This window comes from Balaenoptera physalus, assembly GCF_965194825.1.
Source record: "Balaenoptera physalus genome assembly, chromosome: Y".
Lineage (NCBI taxonomy): Eukaryota > Metazoa > Chordata > Mammalia > Artiodactyla > Balaenopteridae > Balaenoptera > Balaenoptera physalus.
The window spans coordinates 15,068,886-15,087,334 of NC_138904.1; the positions used below are offsets into that span (position 1 = coordinate 15,068,886).

The window sequence follows — 18,449 nt, forward strand, 5'->3', positions numbered from 1 at the left end:
CTTTGCTGTGCAGAAGCTTTTAAGTTTCATTAGGTCCCATTTGTTTATTTTGTTTTATTTCCATTTCTCTAGGAGGTGGGTCAAAAGGAGGATCTTGCTGTGATTTATATCATAGAGTGTTCTGCCTATGTTTTCCTCTACGAGTTTTATAGTGTCTGGCCTTACAATTAGGTCTTTAATCCATTTTGAGTTTATTTTTGTATATGGTGTTAGGGAGCGTTCTAATTTCATTCTTTTACATGTAGCTGTCCAGTTTTCTCAGCACCACTTATTGAAGAGGCTGTCTTTTCTCCATTGTATATTCTTGCCTCCTTTATCACAAATAAGGTGACCATATGTGCGTGGGTTTATCTCTGGGCTTTCTATCCTGTTCCATTGATCTTTATTTCTGTTTTTGTGCCAGTACCACACTGTCTGGATTAATGTAGCTTCGTAGAATAGTCTGAAGTCTGGGAGCCTGATTCCTCAGGCTTCGTTTTTCTTTCTCAAGATTGCTTTGGCTATTCGGGGTATTTTGTGTTTCCATACAAATTGTGCAATTTTTTGTTCTAGTTGACATATGAAAAATGTCATTGGTAGTTTTCTAGGAATTGCACTGAATCTGCAGATTGCTTTGGGTAGTATAGTCATTTTGACAATGTTGATTCTTCCAATCCAAGAACATGATATACCTATCTGTTGGTATCATCTTTAATTTCTTTCATCAGTGTCTTATAGTTTTCTGCCTACAGGTCTTTTGTCTCCTTAGGTAGATTCATTCCTAGGTATTTTATTCTTTTTGTTGCAATGGTAAATGAGAGTGTTTCCTTAATTTCTGTTTCAGATTTTTCACCATTAGTGTATAGGAATGCAAGAGATTTCTGTGCATTCATTTTGTATCCCGCTACTTTACCAAATTCATTGATTAGTTCTAGAAGTTTTCTGGTAGCATCTTTAGGATTCTCTATGGATAGTATCATGTCATCTGCAAACAGTGACAGCTTTACTTCTTTTCTGATTTGGATTCCTTTTTCTTCTGTGATGGCTCTGGCTAAAACTTCCAAAACTATGTGAATAATAGTGGTGAGAGTGGACAACCTTCTCTTGTTCCTGATCTTAGTGGAAATGGTTTCATTTTTTCACCATTGAGAAGGATGTTGGCTGTGGGTTTGTCATATATGGCCTTTATTATGTTGAGGTAAGTTCCCTCTATACCTACTTTCTGGAGCATTTTTATCATAAATAGGTGTTGAATTTTGTCAAAAGCATTTTCTGCATCTATTGAGATGATCATATGGTTTTTCTCCTTCAATTTGTTAATATGGTTTATCACGTTGATTGATTTGCGTATATTGAAGAATCCTTGCATTCCTGGGATAAACCCCACTTGATCATGGTGTATGATCCTTTTAATGTGCTGTTGGATTCTGTTTGCTAGTATTTTGTTGTGGATTTTTGCATCTATGTTCATCAGTGATATTGGCCTGTAGTTTTTTTTCTTTGTGACATCTTTGTCCGGTTTTGGTATCAGGGTGATGGTGGCTTCGTAGAATGAGTTGGGGAGTGTTCCTCCCTCTGCTATATTTTGGAAGAGTTTGAGAAGCGTAGGTGTTAGGTCTTCTGTAAATGTTTGATAGAATTCACCTGTGAAGCCATCTGGTCCTGGGCTTTTGTTTGTTGGAAGATGATTTTTAATTACAGTTTCAATTTCAGTGCTTGTGATTGGTCTCTTTATATTTTCTATTTCTTCCTGGTTCAGTCTCAGAAGGTTGTGCTTTTCTAAGAATTTGTCCATTTCTTCTAGGTTGTCCATTTTATTAGCATATAGTTCCTTGTAGTAATCTCTCATGATTCTTTGTACTTCTGCAGTGTCAGTTGTTACTTCTCCCTTTTCATTTCTAATTCTATTCATTTAGTCTTCTCCCTTTTTTTCTTGTTGAGTCTGGCTTATGGTTTACCAATTTTCTTTATCTTCTCAAAGAACCAGCTTTTAGTTTTATTGATCTTTGCTATTGTTTCATTCATTTCTTTTTCATTTATTTCTGATCTGATCTTTATGATTTCTTTCCTTCTGCTAAGTTTGGGGGTTTTTTGTTCTTCTTTCTCTAATTGCTTTAGGAACATCTGAGATGTTTCTTATTTTTGAGGTAAGATTGACTTGCTATAAACTTCCCTCTTAGAACTGCTTTTGCTGCATCTCATAGGTTTTGGGTCGTCGTGCTTTCATTGTCATTTGTTTCTAGGTCTTTTTTGATTTCCTCTTTGATTTAGTCAGTGATCTCTTGGTTATTTAGTAGTGTATTGTTTAGTCTCCATGTATTTGTACTTTTTACAATTTTTTTACCTGTAATTGGTATCTAGTCTCATAGCGTTGTGGTCGGAAAAGATACTTGATATGATTTCAAGTTTCTTAAATTTACCAAGGCTTGATTTGTGACCCAAATACGACCTATCCTGGAGAATATTCCATGAGCACTTGAGAAGAAAGTGTATTCTGTTGTTTTTGAATGGAATGTCCTATAAATATCAATTAAGTCAATCTTGTTTAATGTATCATTTAAAGCTTGTGTTTCCTTATTTATTTTCGTTTTGCATGATCTGTCCCTTGGTGAAAGTGGGGTGTTAAAGTCCCCTACTCTGGTTGTGTTACTGTTGATTTCCCCTTTTATGGCTCTTAGCATTTGCCTTATGTATTGAGGTTTTCCTATGTTGGGTGCATAAATATTTACAGTTTTTATATCTTCTTCTTGGATTGATCCATTGATCATTATGTAGTGTCTTTTTTTGTCTCTTGTAATAGTCTTTATTTTAAAGTCTATTTTGTCTGATATAAGAATTGTACATACATAAATTTTTTTTAACTGGACAATACATGTGGTCAAACATACGGTTGTTCAGAGAAACCAGATGCCTCAAGTAAGTGATTTTAGTGTTTTTCTATGTATGGGAAGATGCTGGAATCTGGGATCAATAAAGTTCTTCCTTAAATATGCATGTTAACTCTTGAGAAGCTCATAGATCCAAAGCACAGAATTCTTCATCTTGTTTTTCCCATCCTGAATTCCCCACAGGGTCCACTCTTGGTGGACATTTGCAGTGGATTTTGACTTAACCCTTTGTGTAACTGGATGATGAGTGACTCTTTACTTTGGTGGTTAAAGCAGATGTACAGTATTTGTTTGACAGGCTATAAGACAGGCTGTCTTAGTTAGCGTAAAGTTCAAGCAAAATCATGTGTAAGCTAGAATGCTTTCTCATACTTCAATAGGGGAAAATTTCTTGCATCACCTTGAAAAAGCATATTGAACATTTTATTTCTGAAGAGAAACTTCTTAACATTAACTTTAAACTTTATTCTACATCTTTGAACCAAAGTTTTGGTTTTGTTTACATTTCTATTTTCAGTTGTACCTAGAAAAATATGTCTTATACTGTCCAATCTTATAAGTCCTCACCTTAACAAATTTTAAATTGTGTACAGTGGTTATTTATATTTTTGTGACTTTCAATTATCACTCTCCTAGTTCTATTTTAATATATAAATTATGTAGTTATTATTTGACTAAGTATTTAAAATAACCCTTGCCTTATGCTTCAGTTAGTCAAAGTAAATTTAGATGTAAAAATAGAATATATTTCTGGGGGGAATCTGACATCTTCATAAAACCTAAGGTTTTGGTGTTATTTTAGGGAAATATAAACACAATGCTTCCACATTTTACATTCATCCAATGTGACATGATTATATATCTTTTTGACTAACTTTACCAAATGAAACATTTTCTTATTTATTTTTAATATTGTCCTTAGATTTTGATCAATTGTATATCAACCCGTGACGCTCCATTTTCAACACAGTATTTTTTTTTTAAGTTTTCTTTATTTTTTAATTAATTAATTTATTTATTTATTTTTGACTGTGTTGGGTCTTCGTTTCTGTGCGAGGGCTTTCTCTAGTTGCGGCAAGTTGGGGCCACTCTTCATCGCGGTACGTGGGCCTCTCACTATCGTGGCCTCTCTTGTTGCGGAGCACAGGCTCCAGACGCGCAGGCTCAGTAGTTGTGGCACACGGGCCTAGTTGCTCCGCGGCATGTGGGATCTTCCCAGACCAGGGCTCGAACCCGCGTCCCCTGCATTAGCAGGCAGACTCCCAACCACTGCGTGACCAGGGAAGCCCTCAACACAGTATTTTTTAATGAAAAACCATGATGTAGTATCCAAGTTCACAGTTTGTTGGGGAGATAATTTTATACCATTAACAAAAAATGAGTTTTCCTGCGTGTTTTTTTTTTTTTTTTTTAGAATTTTTTAGGATTCTATCTATTTTAGGATTTAAAAAAATTGACTTTTAGGATTTAAAAATTTAAAAATTGAGGTTTAGGATTTAAAAAAATTGAGATGAATCTTTATGTATTTATAGTGTTTTTAAGTGTACCTTTACAGTTTTTATAGTGGTTTGGATATTATCATACATGTGTGACATCACAATCTACTGGTATCAGCATTTATCAGTTCAAAAGAAATGCTTAATTTGCATTTACATCCTTTATATTTCCTACTTTTAAATACTAAAATTCTGAGTATCAGATAGTGTTACAATTTTTGTTTCAACCATCAAATATTATCATAAAACTTACGGGGAAGAAAACATTGTATGTATCCACATTGCCGCACTTTTTGTTTTCTCCTTCATTTGTGATACTCCAAAATGCCTTCTGTTAGCATTTCCTTTCTTTCAACCCATGAAAAATATTTTGCCACTTCTTTCTTACATCCATTAGTTCAGATTATAAATTCACTGTTGTTGAGTTGTTCCCTTATGATAACACATCATTTCTCTCTGGCTGCTTTCAAGATGTATTTTTTATCTTTAATTTTCAAAAGTCTAACTACAATATGTCTTGATGTTGATTTCTCTGAATTTATTCCATCTGTGGTTCACTCATCTCCTTCAGTCTTTTTTTTTTTTTTTAATTTATTTGTTTATCTATCTATCTATTTATTTATCTATTTTTGGCTGCTTTGGGTCTTTGTTGCTGCGTGTAGGCTTTTCTCTAGTTGCGGCAAGCGGGGGCAACTCCTTGATACAGTGCACGGGCTTCTCATTGCTGTGGCCTCTCCCATTGTGGAACACAGGCTCTAGGCACGCAGGCTTCAGTAGTTGTGGCTCACGGGTTCTAGAGCGCAGGGTCACCAGTTGTGGTGCATGGGCCCAGTTGGTCCGTGGCACGTGGGATCCTCCCAGACCAGTGCTCGAACCCGTGTCCCCTGCATTGGCGGGAGGATTCCCAACCAGTACCCCACCAGGGAAGCCCTCCTTCAGTCTTTACATTTGTGTGTCTTGTCAAATTTGGGAAGATATTTGATATGGTTTCTGCCAATCATCTTTCCCTACCTCCCTCTTTCTCCTTTCTTTTTTAGATTGTAATGATACAAAAATTGCCCTTTTTGGTTATTTCTCTCATGTTCCTAAGATTCCGGTCATTTTTTTTTCCAGGATATTTTCTCTCTATTGGTTAGACTACCTGAATTTTATTCTTTTGTTCCCAAGCTTGCTAACCCTATCCTGTTATCTTTTACTATTGAGTTCATTGTACAAATTTTATTATTTTGGTTATTGTATTGATTTTTTTGTGTTCTAAAATTTTCACTTGTTCTTTTTATAATTTCTCTTTCTTTGTCAAGATTTTTCTATTTTTTACTTGTTTTATACAATTTGTAATCGCTATTAAAATATTTTCATGATGGTTTCTTTAAAAATCTTGTCATGTAATTTCAACTCAGTGCTGGTATCAGTTAATTACCTTTTCTGATTTCAGTTGTAATTTTCTTATTTTTGATATGATAGTTGATGTCTTATTTTATTCTGGATATTCTGTCAATTATGTTAGGAGTCTTTGGGTCTTTAAATCTTTTTGTTTTAGCAGGCAATGACCCTGTTTATGTATAACACACATGGCTTGGGCTACTTTGTCAGTTGCAGTTTCAATTGCCATTTGACATTCAGACTCTTTGTTCTGTTTCGTTTACCTAATGCAGCTGAGATTCCACTGATTCTCAGAAGTTCCGCTCAAGAATGTAGTCAGATGTGTGTTGATGAGAGAGAAGTGTGCCCCTGTTGGTTCTACTTGAATGATGCAATTTCTTTGACAGAGCAGCATATCTTAGTTGAAAAAGGGATACTCAGTTCTGGTTAAAGATAGTGCCCCCTTGATTTATTTCTGGCATGGCTTTCAACTGCTATCTCTTGACAGTAGTGTTGTGTTTACATGGAGTTTTCTTTTCTCGTGTGTGAATGTGTGTCTTTCTTTGTCTTTTTAAATTATTATTATTATTTTGTATGTTATTGGAGTATAATTGTTTTAAAATGGTGTGTTAGTTTCTGCATTATAACAAAGTGAATCAGCTATACATATACATATATCCCCATAACCCCTCCCTCTTGCGTCTCCCTCCCACCCTCCCTATCCCACCCCTCTAGGTGGTCACAAAGCAGCGAGCTGATCTCCCCGTGCTGTGCGGCTGCTTCCCTCTAGCTATCTATTTTACATTTGGTAGTGTATATATGTCCATGCCAGTCTCTCACTTTGTCCCAGCTTACCCTTCCCCCTCCCCGTGTCCTCAAGTCCATTCTCTGAATCTGCGTCTTTATTCCTGTCCTGCCCCTAGGTTCATCAGTGTCATTTTATTTAGATTCCATATATGTGCTGGGATTCACGTTTGACTCAGGGAAGAAATGATTTGCCTTCTGCTGTTGAATAGGGTCAGGAAAAGTTGGATCTGGTTGGCTTTCCTCTATTAGGTGAAACATTCAAGATGCTCTGCTGCTATAATGTTCCTCCTTTGATCTACTCTGGCATTAACTTCAGGGTACATGATTATGTTTAATGGCAAAAAGCAAGAGGAAACAGGTACATGCCATTTTGCCCTGCAATGTAAACTTTTAAACAAATTTTATCCCCACTAAATGTAGGACTTATTGGGAAAATGACTGATTCCAAGATAGGGCAAAGGAAGTAAAAAATGAACATGAAGTATTTTTCAGATATTCTAGAATACACTTCTGGAAAGTAAGAAACTGACATTTTGAAAGGATATGGACAACAGCATGTAAGGGTTTCCACTTACCAAATCTGGGGAGATTAGTATATTAAATAATTATAAATTGTAATAGATCCTAATCCAGTCAGTAAAAAAAAATCCATGAACCCATGTTCAAGAAATGCTAATTTATTAATTAATTATGTAGAAGAAAAAAGCACTTTCCTTCAGTAGAGTGCCAACTATTAATTTTTGCAATCATCGTATGCCCTTGATTCGCTGTCTTTAGGTTTCAATTTCATAACTTTGTGGCATTACAGGCTTAGGTTTTGGTTTATTTATATGGCCCTCCTCAGTCTAGTGACATCCTTGTTTAATTAATTTAACAATGGGCAATGGAATTTTTGGCCTCAATTACAGTTCTTAGATCAAATTGTTGAAAAAAAACTACTCTCTTCTCAAACTTTGGTTTACCCAGTGACATACTTTGATTTGCCTGGTTTGGGGCTTTTCCCTCCTCTTGGAACAATCATTTTGGACATTGGAATGAAGCTTTATGACTGGTCCAGTCTAGGTCACAAGCCCATTCTTGATCCTGAGGCTAAGGGCATGGGCCATGTATGCAGAAGAAGGTAAGAAGAGTTGGTTGAGCAGACAAAAATAAGAGCCACTAGAAATTTTGTCTATGTTCCTCAGTTTGCCCACTTGAAAAGTATATTTGTATTTGGGAATGCCATGAGTTGAGAGTCTCTCCTGACAATATACTAAAAGTGACTATACCAGGTAGGTCTTAGTTGTACCATTGCAGGAATGGGCTGGGTGCTGATGGTGGTCAATTGAATTGCAAAGGAGGAAAGAATCATCAAAGAAAGCTGCAGTTTGTGGGTGATAGTTTGATAAGAAACAAGGCATTTATATTGTTTCAGAGTAAATACCCATAAGTTAATTACTAGTTACCAAGGAAAAACAGTAATTTTCACGGAGAATTCTAGCAGACACCATTTTAATTGAGGGATCGAAGTTAACAAAAAGATGATGCGAACATCATGGGCTTTCAGTTGTCCTGAGGACACATGTCTTCTGTAATATTCTTGTGAAGAATGAGTTCCTGATTATAATCAAGAGAAAATACTAGAAATCTAAAATGAGGGACTTTCTGCAAAATAAACGTCCTGTGCGCTTGACAAATATTAAGGTCATAAAATATAAGGAAAAACTGATAAATGATTATAGAGAAGGCGACTAGGAATATGATAATTAAATGCTTTGCATAATTTTAGATTGCTTTCTGGATAAGAAAAATTCACTTTTTTCATATAAAAGACATCACTGGGATAATTGCAGAACCTTGAATAAGTTCTGATATCACAAAGGAGTATTGTGACAATGCTGTTTCCTAATTTTGATAATACTTGCTGTTAGGGATTGAACGTTTGTCTGCCCTTCTCTGAGGTTTGTATGTTGAAGCCTTAACACCTTAATCCTCAGTGTGTCTGCATCTGGATACCACAGAGGTCTGGTATGAACTTACCTTAGTGTTTTATTGTTGTTGTTCTTGTTCGCTTGTTTGCTTTTCAAGTCTTGCCAAATAGAGTCTTTTGTATTAAAAAAAAATTCAAGGACATAATTAAGGCTGAATGATACCATAAGAATGGGACTCTAATTTGATAGAAATAGCATCCTTTTCAAAAAAGAGCTAGCACTCCCCACCGTCCCTGTCTTAGTCTGACTCTCTCTCTTGATACTTAATATAAGTGAAATTTTACAGAATTTGTCTTTTTGTGACCGGGTCATTTTATTTTGCATAATGTCCTCAAGACTTATACATATTGTGGCATATCTCATATTTATTTTGTCCTTTTTAAAACTGAATATTTCTTCGTATGCATATAACAGATTCTATTTATCCATTTATTGGTGAACACTTTTTGATTATGATAAAAAGCACATAATATTTATTATTTTAACCATTTTTAGATGTACAGCTTGATACTGTTAAATATGTTTACATTATTGTGAAACAGATCTCAAGAACTTTCTTCTTGCAAATCTGAAATCTCACGCTCATTACACAACAGCCTATTTCCCTTTTCTTCTCACCTCCTGGTAATCATTAATCTGCTGCTCTGATTTTGTAAATTTTACTACCTTAGCTACTTCATATAGGTGAATCATACAGTTTTGTCTTTTGTGATGCTTATTTCACTTTGTATAACGTCCACAGGGCCAATTCTTGTTGTAACATTACACATGATTTCCTTCTTTTTTTTTGTCTGTATAATATTCCATTGCATGTAGTTACTATATATTGTTCATTCATTTATCAATTGATATTTGGATTGCTCCCACCTTTTGGTTATTGTGAATAATGGTGCTGTGTTTGGGGGCGTACAAATATCTATTTGAGACTCTGATTTTAATTCTTTTGGTTGTGTACTGGGACGTGGTATTGCTAGATCACATGAAATTTGTAAGTTTAATTTTAAGAACTACCATAGTGTTTTCCACTGTGGCTATATCATTTTACATTTCCAATCAATAGTGCACAAGTGTTCCAATTTCTCCACATGATTGCCAACACTTTTATTTTCTCTTGTAACTCTTTTAAAATAACGATCTTAATGGGTATGAGATCATTTCTCATTGTGGGTTTTTTAAATGTTTATTTATTTATTTGGTTGCGCCAGGTCTTAGTTGTGGCAGGCGGGCTCCTTTAGTTGCATCTTGCGGGCTTCTTAGTTGAAGCTTGCGAACTCCTAGTTGCGGCATGCATGTGGGATCTCCTTGCCTGACCATGGATCGAACCCAGGCCCCCTGCATTGGGAGCGTGGAGTCGTAACCACTGCGCCACCAGGGAAGTCCCCTCATTGTGTTTTTTTGCGTTAATTTTCCTAGTAATTATTGGTGTTGAGCATCTTTTCACATACATCTTCTCTGAAGAAATGTCCATTTAAATCATGTGTCCATTTTTGAATTGGGTTGCTTGTTTTTGTTGAGTTAGGAGTCCTTTATATATGCCAGAAATTGAATCCTTATTAGATATATGATTGGGAAATACTTTCTTCAGTTCCTTAGTCTGCCTTGTTGACTCTGTTCTTTGGTGCACAGAAGTTTTATATTTTGATGTAGTTTCTTTATTTTTGCTTTTGTTGCATGTGTTTTTGGTGTCACACACACAAAAATTATTGCTGGTGTCATAAAAGCTTTTCCACTATGTTTTCCTCGGAGAGTTTTATAGTTTTAGGTATGATGTTTAGGTCTTTATACATTTTGAGTTAATTCATCCAACTTCATTCTTTCAAATGTGGATATCCAGTTTTCCCAACACCACTTGTTGCAAACACTGTCCTTTCCCTGTTGAATGGTCATTTGACCATATATATGAGGATTTATTAAGGAGGATTCATTTCTGAATTCTGTATTATATTCCTTTTGTCTGTATGTCTGTCTTTATGCCAGTACCACATTGTCTTGATTACTGTAAGTTTATAATAATTTTTAAAAACAGGAAATGTAAGACTTCCAAATTTATTCTTTTTAAATGATAATTTTGCAATTGAGAGTCCCTTGACATTTTATATAAATGCAGGATTTTTTTTTCAAGACACCTTTGGGATTTTGAGAGGGCTTGCATAAATTTGTCAATTGCTTCAGGTAGTAGTGGCATCATAATTACAGTAAGTCTTCCGATTCATGAATACAAGGAAACTTTTTATTTATTTGTGTCTTCTTTAATTAATTTAACAGTGTTCTATAGTTTTAAATGTATGTTTTCACTTCTTTGATTCAACTTACAACTAAGAATAATATTCCTTTTATGCTCTTGTAAATAGAATTATTTTCTTAATCTTTCTTAGAATTCTGCATTTTTAGTGTATAGAAATGCTACTGATTTTCAATGTTAGTTTGCAATTTTGCTGAGTTTTCTATTTGGTTTAACAGTTTTTCTGCAGAAATTTTTAGATTTTCTACAAATAAATTTTGTAATCTATTAACAGAAATATTTTCATTTTATTTATCCAATTTAGATATTTTTTGTTTAGTTTCATTGCATTATTGCTCCAGCTCAGACTTCCAGAGCTATGTTGAATAGAAGTGGCAAAAGAGGACATTTTTGTTATGCTTCTAAGGCAAGCTGTGGGAATTCACATGTGGCTTTAGTTATGTTATGGCAGCTTCCTTTTACTTCTGTTTGTTTAGGTTTTTAAAAAATATATATTTTCTCTATTTTATTATGTATTTCTCATGTTGAAGTTCTTATTTGGATGGTAGAGGGATAAGGGATATGTTCAGGGCTTGTAAGTTTTTGATAGTTGCATTAACAAAGACCTACCTTTCTCAACAGAAGAGACTTGAAACTTAAATGTTCTATGGGCAGAAAGTAGACTAAGCTGCACATCCTTCAGTGAAATCATTCCTTCAGTGTCCTTTGTAGTATTGAAGGAAAGTGCCAGTTATCCTTACCTCCGGATATCCATGCCTTTGTATAGTCCCTTTCCACACTGCAGCAGAATTTTTCCATGTTACCAACAGAAAGCAGCAGAAATTATTACGTGTGGTGTCTGAGGCGAGGCTATAAGAAACATCCTACTTCAGCCTTGGTCTTTTAGACTTCTTACTCTGGAGGAAGAAAACTATTTAATCATACAGACACTGGAGAAACTTGAGAAGAGATCTGCATGGGCAGAAAGTAAGCCCTGTCTCTCTCTCTCACACACACACACACACACACACACACACACACACACACACACACACACACACAGTAACAATTTTCCAATCATGTGTGTAAGCTACTGTGCAAGAAAATCCTCCAGGCTTTAAGCCTTCAGACCTGCAGTGAAAGCTGACACCTCTAGGTTTTACCCCAGAGTTTTTTCAGCTCTCTTACCTATCTCAGTTTTTCCCTCCCGTAGCCTGAGACTATGTGGGTGCTCAGATCACTGAGTGGCCAGCTCTTATGTGGGTCCCCAGTGCAGCAAGTTTTTAATTAAAATGAGTGGGTTTCCCTGTGGGGATGGCTGCATGATATAGGGTCTTGTCTCCAAATCTCCCACAAGTTTCCCAGTTGCCTGAGAAAGCCAGGAGGAGAGGTCCCTTCATCAGAGCTGAAAGTTTCATGAGATATCTTCACTTTTATTCCAACAAACTCTACTAAAAAAGCCAATTCAAGGGAAAAATGACAGACCATTCTCCCACCTAATTACCTACTCCAGTCTCTACTTGGTGTCTTTCAGCTGAGCAAAGTCTTCCCCGTCTTTCAGCTGAGGATAACCCAGGTACCTCTTCTTGAAATTAAGTTTCAGGGATAACCTACTCCTCCAGAGAGTGGTTTAACACCACCTGAAAAAACTCAGGATCGTCAAGCAATAATCAGGAGACCCAAGGATCAGTAGAGAATCACCCAAATTTATCTGGACTCTGATGAGGCTGATGGGCAGAAGAGGACTCTGTTGTTGGAACCAAGGCTCTGGATCCTCCTAGAGTTCAGGTAAAGGAGAGAAATCTGCTCTGGGTCCCTTTTTTGGTCACCAAAACCGTCAAGTTAAAAAAAAAAAAAAAAAAAGCAAACCTAATAGTTGAGAATTATGTTTTATTTGGTGGACTTACTGAGGACTATAGCCTGGGATAAAGCATCTCAGACAGCTCTGAGGTACGGCTCCAAAGAGGTAAGTGAGGAACCAGGATATATAGGAGTTTTTGCTGAAAAGCAAAAACAAAAACAGAAAAACACCCCAAAACATGTAGTCAAACATGTAAAAAACAGACACATCTCAAGTTAATAATTTTCATGCCTTTCTAGCTATGGGAAAATGCATGTCTGGGCTTGATCTCAGAGATGCAGCAGTGGCCAGTGGCATGAAGTGAGATCTTAGTTCCCTGCCCAGGAATTGAACCTGGGTATCCTTGATGAAAACCAGGAATCGTAGCCGTTAGAACACCAAGGACTAGAGGCTAGAAGCAAATTGTCCCTGGCTCTTGCCTCCACTTGAAAGCAAGAATGTTATAAGAAGGCAAAAACTCTAAAAACAGGTGCAAAAAGTTTATTATTAGGGGCACAGCACAACAAGTGGGAGAGCACCCGGAGAAGCAGTTTATGTTTATTTAAGACTGAAGCAAGGCAGAGATACAGACCCTCCTTTTCACCTCCAAGGAGCCTTTCTGGGCATGTGCAGTGTCTCCCTTGCCCGAAGGAGAGAATGTGCATGTGCAGTGTGCAGTGTCTCCCTTGCTCCAAGGATGAGAAATATGTGGCCTCTTGATCTATTACTCAAACAGGGTTTAGCCCCTCTGTCCCTGCTGTAACTGTTATCTTAAAGTGTCCACAGGAAACAAAGTCCAGCTATTTACCCTGTTTCTGTTGTTATTTCCATCTCACAGTGCTAACAGGAGGCTGGTTGAATATCTAGCCTGGAACCCACCTGCATCCTTCCTCAGAAAATGCAAACAGGAGGCTAGTTATAAGTGTTCCGTCTGAAGCCCATCTTTTTCTCACCCCAGGATATGTAAACAGGAAGCTGGTTGTAATGCCTAGCCTGGAGCCCATCTACCTCCTGCCTCAGGCTCACTGAAATTATTCCTTTGAATTCCACTTTCAATTCCACTGAATTAGTCCTTTCAAGTTATTCCTTAACAATGTAGGGCCAGTATTCTGTCTTTCTCCATCTTGAGTCCCCTCAGGTTGCATCATTGGGGCGGTTGCAGTGGCTGATAACTTTATGGCTGAAACATCCTTCATCTACTGAAATGTCAAGTGACATTCTTTGTCCACAACTGCAACAAAAGGGAACCTCTAGGGAAGTCTGTATTATCCAGATCAGCCTTCAGAATTTGTGAGAAATAAGGACTCTTAATAAAACCCTGAGGCATGGTAGGCAGATAGGTTACGGTGTCACCAGACAAAGAGAATCAGGCATGCCTTTCTTGATGTAAGAGAAGGCATTTTAGGCCTAAGTCATTTTGTGATCTAAGCCTGAACCCAATACTTGTCCTTACAGAAGAACAGGTCTCATCAGTTAATGATTTTAAGGGAACAAAAGAATGTAAAAACAAACAGGTACTACCAGGGCAGAGAGAGAACTTAACCACACCAGAGACAAAGTATCAGTTGTACAGGCTCCCCTTTCTATTTCAAAGGTAAAGATTAGTCTGAAGCATATTCTTGAGCTGCAGGATCCTCTAGGGCTCAATCACCAGACTAACTGGAACCTAAGGAATGATGAAGTTCAACTTTGTTGACCCTCCTGACTTCAGTCAACTTGGACTCTGTCGACCCAATTCTATGCTGAATTTTCCTCTGCTCAAGCCCAAAGAACTTACTTCCAGTGAGAAGGAATGTTAGTAAAAAGAAGGTTGGGAACCATGAAGCCGAATCTGGCCTCTGTACCCCGACACCAAATTAAATCTCAGAGACAGAGTTTGGGTGAAGCAGAACAGAAGAGCTTTATTGCTTTGCCAGGCAAAGGGGGTCACAGTGGGCTCATGCCCTCAAAACTGCATGTCCCACCCTGGAGGGGGTAGTGAGGAGTTTTATAGCAATGGTTCACAGAGGGTGTGATCAGCTCGTGGACATTCTTCTGATTGGTTGGTGGGGAGGTAAGTGGCAGTCAGAGCCATCAACCTTATGGTTCCAACCGGTCTGGGGTCTGTGTGCTTGTGGGCAGCATACAGTTAACTTCTCCCACCTGGTGGGGGTTTCAGCATCTGCAAAACAGCTCAAAGATATTGTTATGTGTATCCCTTGAGGGGAACCAGGACCCTGCCCCAAGGCAGCACTGTTGTTCCCTGACTGTTCCTCCTTTGTCTCTTCATCCCCTCGCCTCCCTAATTAGCAACTGTTTGAACTGCTCCTTGGAACACAAGAAAGATCATGGAGGCTGAATGAAGCCTAATTCCTGTAATCAAGAAATGAGGGACACAGAAAGGCCTTTGTGCCCAGGAACCCCACAGGGCCCCATAGTATCAACCACAGGGTGTCAAGGGATAACAATGTTATTCATTGCTCCGAGGTCCTAAAAATCCTCCATTCTTGGCCCTTAGGTTTTCTTACTGATAATACGAGAGTGTTACAGGAGCTATTACAAGATGTAATAAGATCCTGAGTCTTGTAGTCTTCTGTAATGGGCTTTATGTTTTGAAGAACCTCTTTATTAACTCTTATCTGGGAAGAGGTATTGAGGGGTTTATTTGAATCTTTTTGGAAAGTTTGCTGTAAATTTTGCCAACATCAGTTGAAGATTTTTGCCTGTAGGACAGGTGGTAGCTGATTCAATAGTGACAAATGATCAGTGTTTCCAAAAGCAACTTTAACACTGTCAGAGATGGAACAAATAAAAGATGTCAAAGGGTCACTTAATTCACCTGGTTGATAACTTTGATGACTACTGTCAATTCTAGAATTATTTTCTGTTTTGGAGAGGAGAAATTCCAGCATGATGCTTCTCTAAGTAAAGTCTCTGCCTAATACATGAAAAGGGGTGGAGGAACCAGTGAGAAAAGGGTGTGTGTCTCTCAAAGTGCCCGAACAAAAGGGCATAGGTTCAGACACAGGAACCTCTTGAGCCTCATTAGAGATCTAACTCTTTGAAACGTTTCAGTACACCAAGGCAGGGGCTCTTGGTAGAGGAGGGGTAAAGCACCAAGAGTGTGGCTCCAGTGTCAATTAGAGCTGGAAGCGGAGAAATGTTTTCCCAAGCTGCTTAACAGGGAGGAGTGGGAAGAGCCCCTGTAGTTCCTCAGAGCTCATCACTGAGAACTGGGATTGACTTACGGACGCAGGCAACAGTAAGCGGCAGCTTGCAGCAGGATCTCAGTCCCCAGACCAGGAGTCCTAACCACAGGGGCCAGCGGCTAGGGCCTGGATCCCTAGTTGTTGCCTGCCTACTCGAGAATGAATTCAGGTGAGAAGGCAGAAGGTAAAGAGAAAAGTAAAAATTGATTGGAAAAGCAAAGTACTTGCGGAAAGATGCATGGGCAAACTCAGAGAGAGAGTCGCGCCTTTGGGAAATTCTTAAATTCTTTATAAAAGGGCAGTTCTTCCAGGTCTTTGTCTTCCTTCTTGCCAGTCATCTTGTTTTGTCCCCCGACCCCTACCCCTACCCCAGCCCTGGCTAATTTGTCTCAGGACCTTTCCCCTAGGTGTGCACGCACCTCTCAGCCAAGACGGACCCCGACGCACAGGCATCTGGGAGAAGCAAGAGTCACCACAGCCTGGAGTTGTTCCCTGACTTTTGACCCCCAAGGAGTCTTTCTGCACATGTGTAGTGTCTCCCTTGCCCCAAGGAGGGGGGACGCGGAGATCCCTTGACTTTTACTCAAAGAAGGTTTTGCCCCTCTCTGTTCCTGCCATGACTGTTATCTTAAGGCATCCGCAAAAGACAAAGCCTGACTGTTTACCCTGTTTCTGTAATTACTTCCATTCTGGAGAGCAAACAGGAGGCTGATTGTAAACGCCTAAACTGGAGCCCTGCCTCAGGAAATGCAAACAGGAGGCTAGCTGTAAGTGTCTGGCCCGAAGCCCACTTTTCCTGCCCTATGAAATACAAACAGGAGGCCAGTTGTAAATGTCCATCTTATCTTATCTGGGGCCCATCTTATCTCCTGCCTCAGGAGGACATGAAAGGCTGGTTACAGGGTCAAGGTGCCTCCTGAAATGCTTAAATTAACCACCTCTTTTTCAATCTCCTGACTCTTTGCAAAAATAGTAGAAACTAGAGGGATTTTTGTTTCATTTAGGATACTTCATTTGCTGGAGTTGAAGATGAAGAATTTCAGCAGTGTTGCTTTTAGGTGACTTACCTAGAAGGTGAGAGAGCTGGTTTACCAGATTAACTAAATCTGCGTGGACATAGTTTCCCATTCCATCCTAGTCCTTTTTACTACAAGGGGAAAACAATTCTCATTCAGTCCATTATTAAACATAGAGTTTAAATCTACCCAGATGGAATCAATATCTGAAGGAAGAACAGAATTTTCTTTAAAAAAAAAGTCTGAAGTTGATAGTAATAGTCATAAATAGGTTTTTCAGATTTTGTGTGCAAGCCTGAATATTGTTCCAATCAACAGGCTTTAGAAAAGCCCTAGGAATTTCTCCATTAAGTTGCCCGGTGACTGCCTGAGCCTGATTATATAATAAGTTTGTGAGCTGCTCTCAGGTTATAATTCTAGAGACCGTTCCGATTTTTTTCATTTAGCAGATTTCATCCAATGCTAGATCTGGCCTGCCCTGATAACAATATGAACAACTAATAAAAAGTTCAGTTTAACTTAATTTGCTTAAAACTGAATTGGAACTACAGTGGCTCTAAAATTTCCAGAACTAAAGTGGAGTGCTTGTTTTGATTGGTGTTTTGAAGCTTCTGAACATTATCAGAAGTCTAAAATTTCCTCTCTGCAAAATGAGATTTTTAAGATTAACTGAGGCAAGCAAATGATAAAGACAGATAAAATGGTTTCCAAAGCCTCACTGTCCTCTTCCTTGGCTTCTTTGTCTCAGGCTCTGCCTCCGTGCCATCTTCCTCCTTTTCTTGTACCTATGCCTCCCCTATACCCTCAAATCCTCTATACTAATTCTCTTACCAAACTTCCTTTCTCCCTGAAACTCTCCCCACCCCCTTTTCCTCTGTACCCATCGGAACTTGTCCCTTTAAAATTAAGCCTTCTAAGGATCCAGAAGCTAAACCCTTGATTTCTTATTCTCCCTGGACGAAAGCTGAACCGCAAGCCATAGTCAAAGATTTTCCTAACATAACCAAAGACTCTCATAGATTTGTTAATGAAATTAACATATTCATTCAAACTTATCAACCTGGTTTCTCTGACTTTCATCAGCTGATCATATGCTGTGAAGGCCAGGCCCAGCATCAGACAAAAACCGCTAATTGGGAAGGTCCTCAAAGGTCTCTACAATTACAACTGGGAGATGAGCCCACTAACTTATTATATGATCAGGCGCAGGCAGTCACCAGGCAACTTCATGGAGAAATTCCTAGGGATTTTCCAAAGCCTGTTGGTTGGAAGAAAATTCAGCGTTGCACACAAAATCTGATGAACCTGTTCAGGACTATTACAGTTGACTTCAGATTGTTGTTGAATTCTTGTTCTTCCTTTAAATGTTGATCCCACCTGGGTAGCTTTTAACTCAAGTTTTTTAATGGGCAGAAGTGGACTTTTCCCTTCTTTTCCTAAGTGAAAACAAAACAGTCCTAGTTTTAGCTATTTTTGCCAAGAGGCAGAGATTGATAAAGAGATTGTTACTTTAGGCATTTCAGACACCTTGACCCTGTAACCAGCCTTTCACATCCTCCCAGTTCTCAATGATGGAGCTCTGAGGAACTACAGGGGCTCTTCCCACTCCTTCCTCTTAAGCAGCTTGGGAAAGCAGTTCTCCACACTCAGGATGAAGCCGTTTCCAGCCCTGACACTGGAGC

At 38.3% G+C, this 18,449-nt stretch overlaps 1 pseudogene across 1 annotated transcript in view; it reads right to left on the bottom strand.

Moving 5' to 3' along the window:
- Positions 1–18,449, bottom strand: part of LOC309653329 (E3 ubiquitin-protein ligase rififylin pseudogene) — a 136,966-nt pseudogene that overhangs the window by 85,707 nt on the left and 32,810 nt on the right. The window lies entirely within an intron of this gene.